The sequence below is a fragment of the Canis lupus genome, chromosome 17 (assembly GCF_003254725.2).
Source record: "Canis lupus dingo isolate Sandy chromosome 17, ASM325472v2, whole genome shotgun sequence".
Lineage (NCBI taxonomy): Eukaryota > Metazoa > Chordata > Mammalia > Carnivora > Canidae > Canis > Canis lupus.
This window is the reverse complement of record NC_064259.1, coordinates 7,180,240-7,192,163: the sequence shown is the minus strand read 5'-3', so window position 1 is coordinate 7,192,163 and position 11,924 is coordinate 7,180,240. Positions and strand designations below refer to the sequence as shown.

Genomic DNA, 11,924 nt, shown 5'->3' with positions numbered 1-11,924 from the left:
GCCCTCTACCTGCGCTCAGACAGGAGCCACGCATTCCACGGGTCCCTTCCCATGTCTGCTCTTTAGATTTGGGGTGTACCTGCTACAACAGACAGGGTCCCAGCCTCCACTACACCCCAAACAGGCTTGGCCTGCAAGTGGAGGGGCTCCCGTCCCCCTTTACCCAGCTCCCCCTGGATCTAGAACGTGCATCTGATGGTCCATCGGTGCAATGGGTACCATGAGTTAGACGTGGCTGGAAAGGAGCAGGGGAGTGACATCTGGCAGTGTCTGGCTGACTTGGTTGGAGGCCCTGGAGCTCTGCCTCTGGATGAAGATGGATCCCCTGTGTGAGGGATGAAGGTGGATGAAGGTGGGTCCCCAGTGGTGAGGGGTGGGGGTGGATGAAGTGGTGAGGGATGGAGGTGGATGAAGGTGGGTCCCCAGAGGTGAGGGGTGGGGACAAGTCAGGATCCACTGAACCATACCCACATCTTTAGACAGAGCTATCCCTGGAGAATTCCCAGTGGGGATCTGCAGAGGTGCCCAAGTGTGGCCTCCTGGAGAGCCGCGGGGAGCGGATGGCCTGGGGAGCAGGTGGCCAGAGCTGCAGGGAGCCCTGGAAGGATGGAGGAGGAGAGGGAAGAGTGGAAAGGTGGACAGTGGGCAGGAAGTGCCCGTCTGGTGCTGGAAAAGGCTAGACAGAGGGCAGGGGGTAGCTGACTCTCTGGGAAGAGCCTCCCTCTCCCCCTTTCTCACCCCCCAGTTCCACAGCGTGGGCTGTGGGACCTCCCATTACACTAAACCCCTTGAAATCATCAGGGATATAGTAGAAACCATCACGGCCTTCATTTCAGATCATATAATTTAGAATTCAAACAAGGTGGTTTTGAGGGTGGGGAAGGCCCTCTTAATTGTGGTCCTGAGTGACGGATACCCAGCAGAACAGTCAGGGCACCAGCTATGCACTCAGCCTGTTCCAGAAGACCTGGGTGAGCACAGGCTCAGCATTTGCTGACTGTGTACCCCTGAGGATGGCACCTGACCTCTCTGGCCTTCAGTCTTCTCATCTATGAAATGGGTACAGAAGGACATAACCCATGGGGTGTCTGAGAGCAAGTCGAGAGAGCAGATGTGGCTTCACTCTGTAAACTCCTCAGCACTGATCCCGAAGTCACAAGTCACACTCATGTCCTCATGACGAAGTGCTCCTGGTGGGAAGGCCAGGAAGTGGTTATGGGATGATTTTCCTGCTCTTTCAGGAACAATCCTGGGATGACAAGGAAGGCCATATCTGGGGATAATGAGCTACTGAGAAGCTCCTTAGAAGATTCTCAATCCCAAAACAGGGCTGTTCAGCAATGCCTTGTTTCCCTGAGGAGCCCTGTCCCATCATCATCTCCTGGGACATTCCCAACGGTCCTGCTGGGAGGATGGCAGCCCTGGGGCTGTGCTCCAGACCCTTAGAGCCGCTCAAGGCCCATTGCCTCCAACCCACACCCCCCTTTCCACTGGGAATCCCTGAGCAGCTCCTACAAGCCAGTCACCGACTCCACACCTTGGTCACAACCGGTTTGACCCTCCCCCTAAGAAGAGCTGCCATCTTCCTCATTTCCAGTGAAGGAATGAAGGCCCCCAAAGATGAATCCCCAGCCCCAGGGCCAAATGGGGATTAGAACCCTCTCCTGCCTACCCTGCAGCCCACAGCCTCCCTCTAGGATGTTCCCAGGAAAGCGGACAGGGTCTGGCCTGGAGCCCAGCCGACAGGAAGTAGCCAGAGGGACGCGCACATGGATCTGTGTTTCCTGAGACGTTGATAAAATGATGTCTGCAGGCCTGCTGGCGTGTCCGAGAACCCAGCCCTTCCCTGGTGACCTCGAGTGACCCGGTGGCTGTCTGGAGGAGCATGGCTCAGTTGGATCTATCAGGGGAAGGATATCTCTCCTCCTGGCACAGCTTCAGCCCTGACTCTCCTGTAGGAGGAGTCCTCACCACCACCCCCACGGGGCCCTTCCCAGTGGCTCAGGCCACCTGGGGGAGGCCCAGAGCCGGGAGCAGGGCTGCCAGGCTGGCGGGGCGGGCAGTGCCAGCGCCACTTAGGAGCATGGGTTCAGAGTTTTCACATCCTTCCTGTTCTTGCTGGAAGCCCCCAGCTTCTCGTTGAGGCCTGTGAACATGGGGCACCCGGTGCACACACTAGCCTCCTTGATCGTGCTCCACGTTTCCCCCAAAGCACTGATCACACCTTCTTTCATCAATAAGCTTGCTCATGTCCTGTGTCTGTTGCTCAGGCTCCACTCCCTGTAGGGTGAGCTCCCAGATGTCAGGGAGCCAGGCCTGGCATTTCATAGGAAACTGAAGGCTGTGGTCTGAGGCCTCTGCAGAGCTCTGGCCAGTGGCACCGCATCAGCATCCCTCCTTGGCCTCTGAGGCCTTGACTCTGCCCCAAACGTGTGCCTACACACAGTCTGCATGCACACACACCTGCCCCTGAGCTCCCGCTGCCCTGTGCCCTTGCAGCTTCCTGGACTGAGTGTGGTCGTATTTGTTTCACATGCTCCTGTTTGCAAAACACCACCTCAACTACTATCATTGGATCTCCACGAAGGCGTTATCGTTACCCCTCGGGACCAAAGAAACCCTGAGCTCCGGAATCCATGGCAGAGCCACGATGCAGACTCCTCCCCGGGGCCCTGGCTCCGACTGCAGCCTCCCCTCGAACTGCGCAGCCTCACAGCTGCGGACGACCACCTACTACCCCGTGACCGCCCTTCCAGTGCTGGGGGGCCCTGTCTTGCAAAAAGTGCTTCTTCGGGTTGAGCAAAATCCAGCTTCCTTGTGTCCGTCCAGCTGTGTCCTTCCAGAACCACATGGCACAGAAACACACTGCTTCTCCAGAGAGCGAAGACGATTCTCCTGACCTCCTCAAGCATCCCTTCTCTGGCCTAAAATTTTCCCTGTCCCTTCAGCTTGTGCCCTTTGTGATCTAGTTTTCTGTCCCATAGTCCCAAGGGGCAGAAATAAGAGGATGGTTCTGGTCTGGGTTTTTAGAAAGGGGCCTGGAGACTTTGGGAAAACTGCTTCGTGATGGTAGTTGCAGAGCCTCAGTTCCTGCAGCCAAATGTATGACATGTAAATTTTAAATATCCACCCCAAAACTGTAGCATTGGGGAAAGAAAAGTTTTGTTTTGAACTGGGTGCTGAGTTGAGGGGGTGTGGCCAGAGGACTGGCCCACTCATGTGAGAACCTTCCCCCAGAGTAACAAAAAAAAGGGGGAAGGTGGGCAGCCTGGGTGGCTCAGCAGGTTAGCACCGCCTTCAGCCCTGGGCGTGATCCTGGAGATCCAGGATAGAGTCCCATGTCAGGCTCCCTGCATGGAGCCTGTTTCTCCCTCTGCCTGTCTCTCTCTCTCTCTCTCTCTCTCTCTCTCTGTCTCTCATGAATAAATAAATAAAATCTTTAAAAAAAAAAGCGGGGGGAGGGAGGTGAGCTGAGAGGTGGGGAAACAACTCTGAAGCATCGTCTAGGGGCCTGGATACAGCCGTACCTGCATGACACATTCTAAGCATCTATATTCCTATTGGTGTATTTACGTATCAATCAACTGCCTAATTTGTTTAAGCCAGTTTGAAATGGTTTTCTGTCACCTGCAACCCAAAGCTCTCTGGATGCCACTGCTCCATGAATGCGAAGTATCTAATAGTGGCCCCTTAAAAACCGGGTTCGTAACAAAGTCTAAGCTTAGAGTAATAATAAAATGTTTCTACTCGTTTTTATTATCATTCATATTAATAACATAATTATAAAATGAGCTAAACCATCAATCCAGAGTCTAGGAAAAGTCTGAGGCCACGTCTACCCATGTGCTGGGGAAAAGTTAATACTAATTAGGAAAGAAGCAAAGTAACTTCTAGTAAGTACCCGCACTCTCTGTGTTCCAGGCACCATGCTAGGCTCTTCTGCATCTGTTCCATCTTCCCAACAGTGCGGGGAGACGGTGTTGGTTAGGACAGCTCCAGATGCTGTAACAAACAGTCCAGGACACAAGATAGCTCGACAACAGAGGTCTCCTCACTTCTCACTCGAGGTGACTCCAGCTCCTTCCATCTTGCGGCTCTTCCAGCCACGAGCCGGAATTGCTGACGGCGTGTTGGTGGGCAGGCCTCTACTTCCTTGGCAAGGTCCTCACCGCAAACAGGTCATTTCAAAGAGGAACATGGATCTGGCCCCACTCAGACCTTGGAGGCTCTGCTAACAAGAGGGGTGAAAATATCCAACGTGGTAGGCACCCCCCTACCCTCCAACGTGGATAGCTTCCCCCCTCCGGCCCCAGCTCCCCAGGGTCTCCACCCTTTCCTTGTGTCCATACTTCCCCTCGGGGACTTCAGTCACAGCCATGGGCTTCCTGGTGGAGCCTGGGGACAGGGACCCTGGGGCCCACACCTCAGAGGGAGTGTGGTGTCCCGAGGGGGCCTGGCTCCAGGCCCAGCTCTGCCTCTCAGACTGTGTCTCCTGAGAAGAGAGACCAGGTGATTCCAGCCCGAGCAGTCCCCAGGGGCAAAGCTGGAGGGGCTTCCTGTCCCCTCCTGAGCCCCAATTCACACCCAAGGGCAGAGGCCCACAGGGAGTGGCGGCTCGCTTGAGCAGGGAGGGTAATCGACAGGTGTGTTTGCAACCTGGAAAGGTATATGCTCGGCCCCACGGCAGAGTTCCCGAGGTGCTTTCTGTTGAAAGCGATAAAGAGCCAGTTAAGTGTTGGGTAAATACCCAGCCTGGGAATCAGCGGCTGGTCTGGTCCACAGCACAAACAGCCCTTCTTCTTCTTCTTCTTCTTTTTTTTTTTTTTAAAGATTTTATTTATTTATTCATGAAAGACACACACACACACACACACACAAACACACACACACACACACACACACAGAGAGAGAGAGAGACAGAGGCAGAGACCCAGGCAGAGGGAGAAGCAGGCTCCATGCAGGGAGCCTGACATGGGACTCGATCCCAGGTCTCCAGGATCAGGCCCCGGGCTGAAGGTGGCACTAAACCCCTGAGCCCCCCGGGCTGCCCAAACAGCCCTTCTTAATGAAGAAGCAGCCCCGCCCTGCCCCCTCAGACTGACCCCAGCCCTGCTAGGGGCAACCAGCAACAGCGTCAGAGGTGGCCCAGCCAGCTAGTCTACTGGAGGTGAACCTCTCTGAAGAGAGGTTCTGCTCTGGCTTCTCAACTTTGCTTGCACATGAAAGTCACGGGGGACTAAAATGACCCGTGCACAGGACACCTGGGTGGCTCAGTGGTTGAGCATCTGCTTTTGGCTCAGATCATGATCCCGGGTTCCTGGGATCGAACCCCACATCAGACTCTCCATGTGGAGCCTGCTTCTCCCTCTGCCTGTGTCTCTGCCTCTCTCTCTGTGTCTCTCATGAATAAATAAACAAAATCTAAAAAAAAAAAAAATGACCCATGCACAGAGCTTAGTCCCAGATGTAGTTGATTTGGGGTGGGGGTAAGGATTGTGCGGGCAACTGCATTGTGAGCCAGAACTGAAACCCGCTGAGCTAAATGAGGAAGGCCCAGGGTTACAGGAGCCCCATCACTGTAAATGGGGCCAGGTGCCTGGTGGGTAGTTGTTCCAATTCCGGTGGTGTAGATTCTCCCACCAAGTCACCACATTTGAACAAGCAGCTTGCAAAACTCCCCCCACCTCACCCTGGGCTCTCACCATGGGCTCTCACCACACCATCTCCTTGCCCGGAGGACACTTGTATGCCTTCTCTTGGTGGGCACACAACACAGCTGGAGGGAAGCTTCCTAGTTGTCAAAACAGAGTCGCAAAGCCTATGCCCTAAAACTGGGGTCCCACTAAAGACAAAAAACAGTAAAAGCTTTCCTCACGAGGGAAGCTGAGAGGACACCACATAGCATGGAGTCATCAAGAATAGGGGCAGAAAGGGCCCAGCTGAAAGGCAGATGGAAGGCTTAGCACAGCCAGTGATGCTACCAGGTCCTGCCTCTGACATCAAGGGGGCACATTAAGGTGAGTTTAAAGAAAGAACCTGGGGAGACAAAAAGTCTACACTCTGGAAGATGACAGCAGTGCTTCCAGATTCTCAGGCTAGCAGAGGGCGTGGGAGCACATGCCAAGTATACAGGCTCTGTGTCTTCAGCTCCCCTTCCTCCCCCACACTCAGGTGAATGGGTCTTTTTTTTATTATTAAACATTTTATTTATTTATTCATGAGAGACACACAGAGAGAGGTAGAGACATAGGCAGAAAGAGAAGAAGACTCCCTGCAGAGAGCCTGATGTGGGACTCGATCTCAGGACTCTGAGATCATGACCTGAGCCAAAGGCAGATGCTCAGCCACTGAGTCACCCAGGTGTCCCAGGTAACGGGTCTTGATGGGATTCCATTTAAGATTGGTGGCCTTGACTGGATCTCACAGTTCAGAGGGCGTGATGGAATCTGATGGAGGCGAGGGGATGTAACAAGCTGACGTCTCTCCTGGAGCCGGGAGAAAGCCAGTTAGGAGCTGGCTCTGGTTGGGCGATGCCATCAGGAGGCCTGACTAGAAGTCCTGCTCTACAGTCTGTGAGAGACGGTGGCCTGCAACAAAGGGAGAACTATGTCTGTGGGCTGAGGTTTTCCTAAAGCTGAGAGTGTCCACTGTGACGTCCCGGCCTTCGTGCTGCAGTGTGTGATCACGTCCCCTCGTTCATGAGATGATGGGAGAGTGGAGGGCAGTTGCTTATCTTTGTAAATGTCCCTCCTTCTTATCACGGGAAATTGGTGACTCTCTGTGGGTCCCATCTGAAGAGGATGTTAGGGTCTGGGAGTTACAGAATCTAGAAATGATGGATGTGGTTCCACACCCTCATTTACAGACAGATGACAGAGGGGCAGAGGAGAGGGAGTAACCTTCCCTAGGTCATAGAGAACCCCTCAGAGTCTGCATTTGGGGTTCAAGAATGGAGGGCCTCCTCAGGGCTCTGGTTGTTCCATACCCAAGAGACCCTTGGTGCTATGGGCACTGTACCAGCTTCCACAGGCTGTGGTGACAAATCACCACAAATGTAGTGGCTTAAAACAACACAAGTTTATTCTCATCGAGTTCTGGAAGGTAGCAGGCTGCAGTGGGTCAGCAGGGCTGTGTTCTTTCTGGAGGTTCTAGGGGAGAGTCTGTTTCCTTGCCTTTCCAGCTTTTAGTGTTTGCCCTGGATCTTGGCTTGTGCCCTGTGTCACTCTGACCTCTGATTATTTTTTTTTTAAAGATTTTATTATGCATTCATGATAGACACACAAAGAGAGACAGAGACATAGGAAGAGGGAGAAGCAGACTCCCTTCAGGGACCCCAATGCGGGACTTGATCCCAGGACATTGGGATTATGACCTGAGCCAAAGGCAGACACTCGATCACTGAGCCACCCAGGTGCCCCCTGACCTCCAATTCTGTCCTCTCATCTCTTTCTCTGACTCTGAGCCTCCTGTCTCTCTCTTATTTATAGGGATTGTTGTGATTGCTTTGGATGTACCCGATAAACCCAGGATGATCTTCCAATCTCAAGACCCTTAATTTAATCACACTTACAAAGTCCCTTGTACCACGTCACACAAGATATTTGCAGGTCTTAAGCATTTTGACATGGCTATAGTTGGAGGGAGGGGTTATGGGTTGAATTGTGTCTCCCCAAAACATATATTTATTCTACCCTAATAGAGACTTCAGTATCCCACTCTCATAGATAGAAGAAAATAAATAGGGAGCTAGAGAACTTGAACAGCACAATAAACCAAGTAGATCTAACAACATCACAGAACATTGTGCCCAGCAACAGAACCCACATTCTTCTCAAGTGCACACAGGACATTCTCTAGAGTGGGCCATATGCCAGATGGCAGAGGAAATGTCAACAGACTTCAAAAGGTAAGTATCATACAAAGTATCTTCTCTGACCACAACAGGATGAATTTAGAAATCAAGAACAATAGGAAAACCCAGAAAATTCGGGAAGTAGTGGAAATTAAATACCACAGCCTTAAGGTACCAATGAGTCAAAGAATAAATAATAAGGGAAATCAGAAAATACTTAGAGACAAATGAACACAAAAAATGCAACATACCAAAATTTGTGGGATGCAGCAAAAGTAGTAGTCGGGGGGACTTTTATAGCTATATATGCTTACCTTAAAAAAAAAAAAAGAAAATCTCAAATCAACAACCTAACTTTACAGCTTAAGGAACTAGAAGAAGGACAAACTAAATCCAAAGCTAGCAGAAAGAAAGAAATAATAAAGATCAGAGCTGAGATAAGTGAAATAGAGAAGAGAAAAAATCAGAAATTTTTTTAAAAATCAAAAGTAAGTTCTTGAAAAATGCCAACAAAACAGACACACTTTTAGTTAGGATGACTTAAACAGAAAAGAGAAAGCTCAAATTACAAAAATCAGAAAGGAAACTGGGGACATTACTACTGATCCTATAGAAATAGAAAGGATTATAAAAAGTACTATGAACACTTGTAAATGAAACAAAGAAGACAACCTAGATGCAATCCCTAGAAACATGGAGCCTACCAAGACTGAATCACAAAGAAAGAGAAAAGCTGAGTAGATCTAAAACTAGTAAGGAGATTGAATCAGTAATCAACATCTGACAAAAAAAAAAAAAAATTCCCTGGATCTAATGGCTTCCCTGGTAAATCCCATCAAATATTTAGAGAATAATGCATACCAATCCTTCCCAAACCTTTCCCAAAAAAAATGAAGAGGGAATGCTGCCTAAGTCACTCTATGAGGCTAGCACTGCCCTGATGGCAAAGCCAGATGAAGACATTACAAGAAAAGGTATCCCTGCATCACTATTGATACAAAAATCCTCAATAAAATACTAGCAAACTAAATTAAACCTGGCCAGAGATGCCTGGGTGGCTCAGCGGTTGAGCATCTGCCTTTGGTTTAGGTCATGATTCAGGATCCTGGGGTCCTGGGATCAAGTCCTGCATAGGGCTCCCTTGCAGGGAACCTGCTTCTCCCTCTGCCTGTGTCTCTATCTCTCTGTGTGTCTCTCATGAATAAATAAATAAAATTTTTAAAAATAATAAAAATAAATAAATTAAGCATAGCCAAATGGGATTTCTTGCTAGAATGCAAGGATGGTTTGACATATAAAAACTGATCACTGAGATAAACCACATCAACAGAAGAAAGTGGGGGAGCCACATGACTTCTTAATCAACGCAGAAAAACCATTTGATAAAATACAATACCCATTCATGATAAAAAACACCCAGTAAAGTAGGAATATAAAGAAAGTACCTCAACATAATAAAAGCCACGGATGGAAAACCCACCAGAAATACCATATTCAGTGGTGGAGGGCTGAAAGCTTTCTCTCTAACATCAGGAACAGCGCAAGGATGTCCACCTTTACATGTCTGTGCAACATATGTACTAGAAGTTCTGTCCAGAAAATTTGGGCAAGAGAAAGAAATAAAGGGCATCCAAATTAGAAAGGAAGAAGTAAAATGATCTCTGTTTGCAGATGATATCCTAAAGATTTCACACACACACACACACAAACACACACACACACACACAACCCTATCAGAACTATCAGAACTAATAAATGAGTTCAACAAAGTAGGAGGACACAAAATCAACACATAAAAACAGTTATGTTGCTATCCACTACCAATGGCCAATTTGGAAAGGACATTAAGAAACCAATTAAGAAAAGAAAGGAAATGAAGAAAGCAGCTGTGTGTACTTGGCTGTATGAGGAGGGTGCCACTGCTGGGGGATACCCACACCCCAAGGTCAGAGGCAACAGAACTGATGCACATCTGAATCCATCCTTGTGGGCTCCAGCTCCGCTCGATGGTTCCACTTGTTCTTCCTCTCCTTTCTTGATGTCTACTTCTCTCCCACCTTTATGTCCTGGGGACTTCAATTCCCTCCCTCCCTGCCTGTCTTGGGGACTTCAGGCTCCAGCATCAGCTGCAAGGATAACAGCCTTCCAGAGACTGCTTACCCAGCCTCCACAGTTGCAAGCTGCCCACCCTCCAATCCCTATGACGCATTCTTCTAAACATACACACACATGAACACACATTTCTCTAGGCAGATGTGAGAAACAGAGCTTTGAGCGTCCCAGTCCTGCTCTCTTGTGGCTTCTGTCCTCACCGTGACAACGGTTAATTATTAACCTGTAATCAAAACATCCACTCCCCCATCACCTCAAAGGGTGACTTGGCCCACAGGAAGCAGTAGTGTGTAGGGTTCTGGCAGCAGGCAGCCCTGTCTGCCCAGAGGCTGCCCAGGTGCAGAGAGTCCAATAGCTGGGGTTTCTCCAAAGCTTCTCAGGGTTGAGGTGAAGGCTGGCCTTGGTGCATGACCCAGCAAGCTCTGCTCACTCTCTCGCTAGTGTGAGGGATTCTAGGTGAAAAGATTCATCTTTACAGATCCTTGGAGACCTTTCTGAAATACGTGACTACCTCTGCTCCCAACAGGCTCCTGTGTTTATACCCAACACAGATGTGTACACTTGTGTACCGAAAATATGCACTGGAATGTTCTTAGCAGCACTCTTTGTATTAACCAAGAAGCAAAATGACGCAGATGCCATCAAAAATAGAAGAGTAGAGGGGTGCCTGGGTGGCTCAGTGGTTGAGCATCTACTTTTGGGGTAGGCCATAATCCCGGGGTTCTGGGATCGAGTCTCGCAATGGGCTCCTCACAAGTAGCCTGCCTCTCCTTCTGCCTCTGTCTCTCTCTCTCTCTCTCTGTCTCTCTCTGTGTGTCTCTCACGAATAAATACATAAAATCTTTAAAAAGAAAAAGAGTAGAATGGATAAATGAACAGCACCACAATCGTGCGAGGGACTTCACAGCCGTGAGCACGTGGGGACTAGAATCCTATGCAGCGGTACAGCTGAAGCCCACAGACGTAATGTTGGTGGAAGAATCCAGACAGAGGGGTGCATGCGTAGAAAGAATATACACTATGAGTCCATTTAAGTTTAAAAAACAGGCAAAATGAAGCAAATGCATTGAAAACCAGAATAGTGTTTACTTCTGCGCTTACGATGTATGTACTTTTCTCGCTCACTTCAATGAAAAGTAAAGACAAAAAGGTCCATGGTGACAGCTGGAGCCGTGTTGCAGGGCCCGGGAGTAGGAGAAAGAGAGCTTGGTGGGGCTGACGGGACACACGCCATCGCACCCCCAGTGGAGCGGCCAGTGACGGCTAACCCGGGACGCTGCTGACAGGCCAGAGGCCAAGTGGCCTGTCCAGGAGGCCACCTTGTGCTCAAGCTCACCTTGCAGAGCATACCTACCTCAGCCCCTATCCCCCCAACCATCCCCCTCACTGGCTTCCACTTCAGTCACTGGGATATTAGCTGTGAAGCCTTCAGCCGCCATACATACAAGCAGCTGGACTACCGTGGGGCTGCCATGTTGTAAGGAAGCCCAAATCAGCTTGAAAGAGAGAGAGAGAGAGAGAGAGAGAGAGAGAGAGAGAGAGAGAGACTGTAAGAAGAGCCCCTGAGACTTCAAGAAAGTGATGCCTGGTTGGTCCCCAAGGCCTTCAGCTCGTGCTGCTCCGACTCGAAGCGTGTCTGATGGCAGCCACATGAGATCCTGAGTTAGGATCTTTCAGCTGGACCCTTCCCAAATCCCCGACCCCACAGAAGCCATGAGAGACAATAAAAAGATTGGTGACATTTTCTGGGCTGCTACATTTAGGGTGATTTCTTTCTATCTTTTTTTGTTTAATTTACTGTTAATGATATATTTTTTTTAAGATTTATTTTTATTTATTTATTTATGATAGACAGATAGAGTGAGAGAGAGAGAGAGAGAGAGAGAGAGAGGCAGAGACACAGGAGGAAGGAGAAGCAGGCTCCATGCACCAGGAGCCCGACGTGGGACTTGATCCCAGG

General features: G+C 49.8%; 1 long non-coding RNA gene across 1 annotated transcript; it reads left to right on the top strand.

The window, feature by feature from the left end:
* Nucleotides 1-7,834: 7,834 nt before the first annotated feature.
* On the top strand, nt 7,835-11,708 carry LOC125752848 (uncharacterized). Its single transcript, XR_007403302.1, has 2 exons — nt 7,835-7,906; nt 11,102-11,708. It is a non-coding gene; the product is annotated as an uncharacterized LOC125752848 (long non-coding RNA).
* The last annotated feature ends 216 nt before the right edge of the window (nt 11,709-11,924 follow it).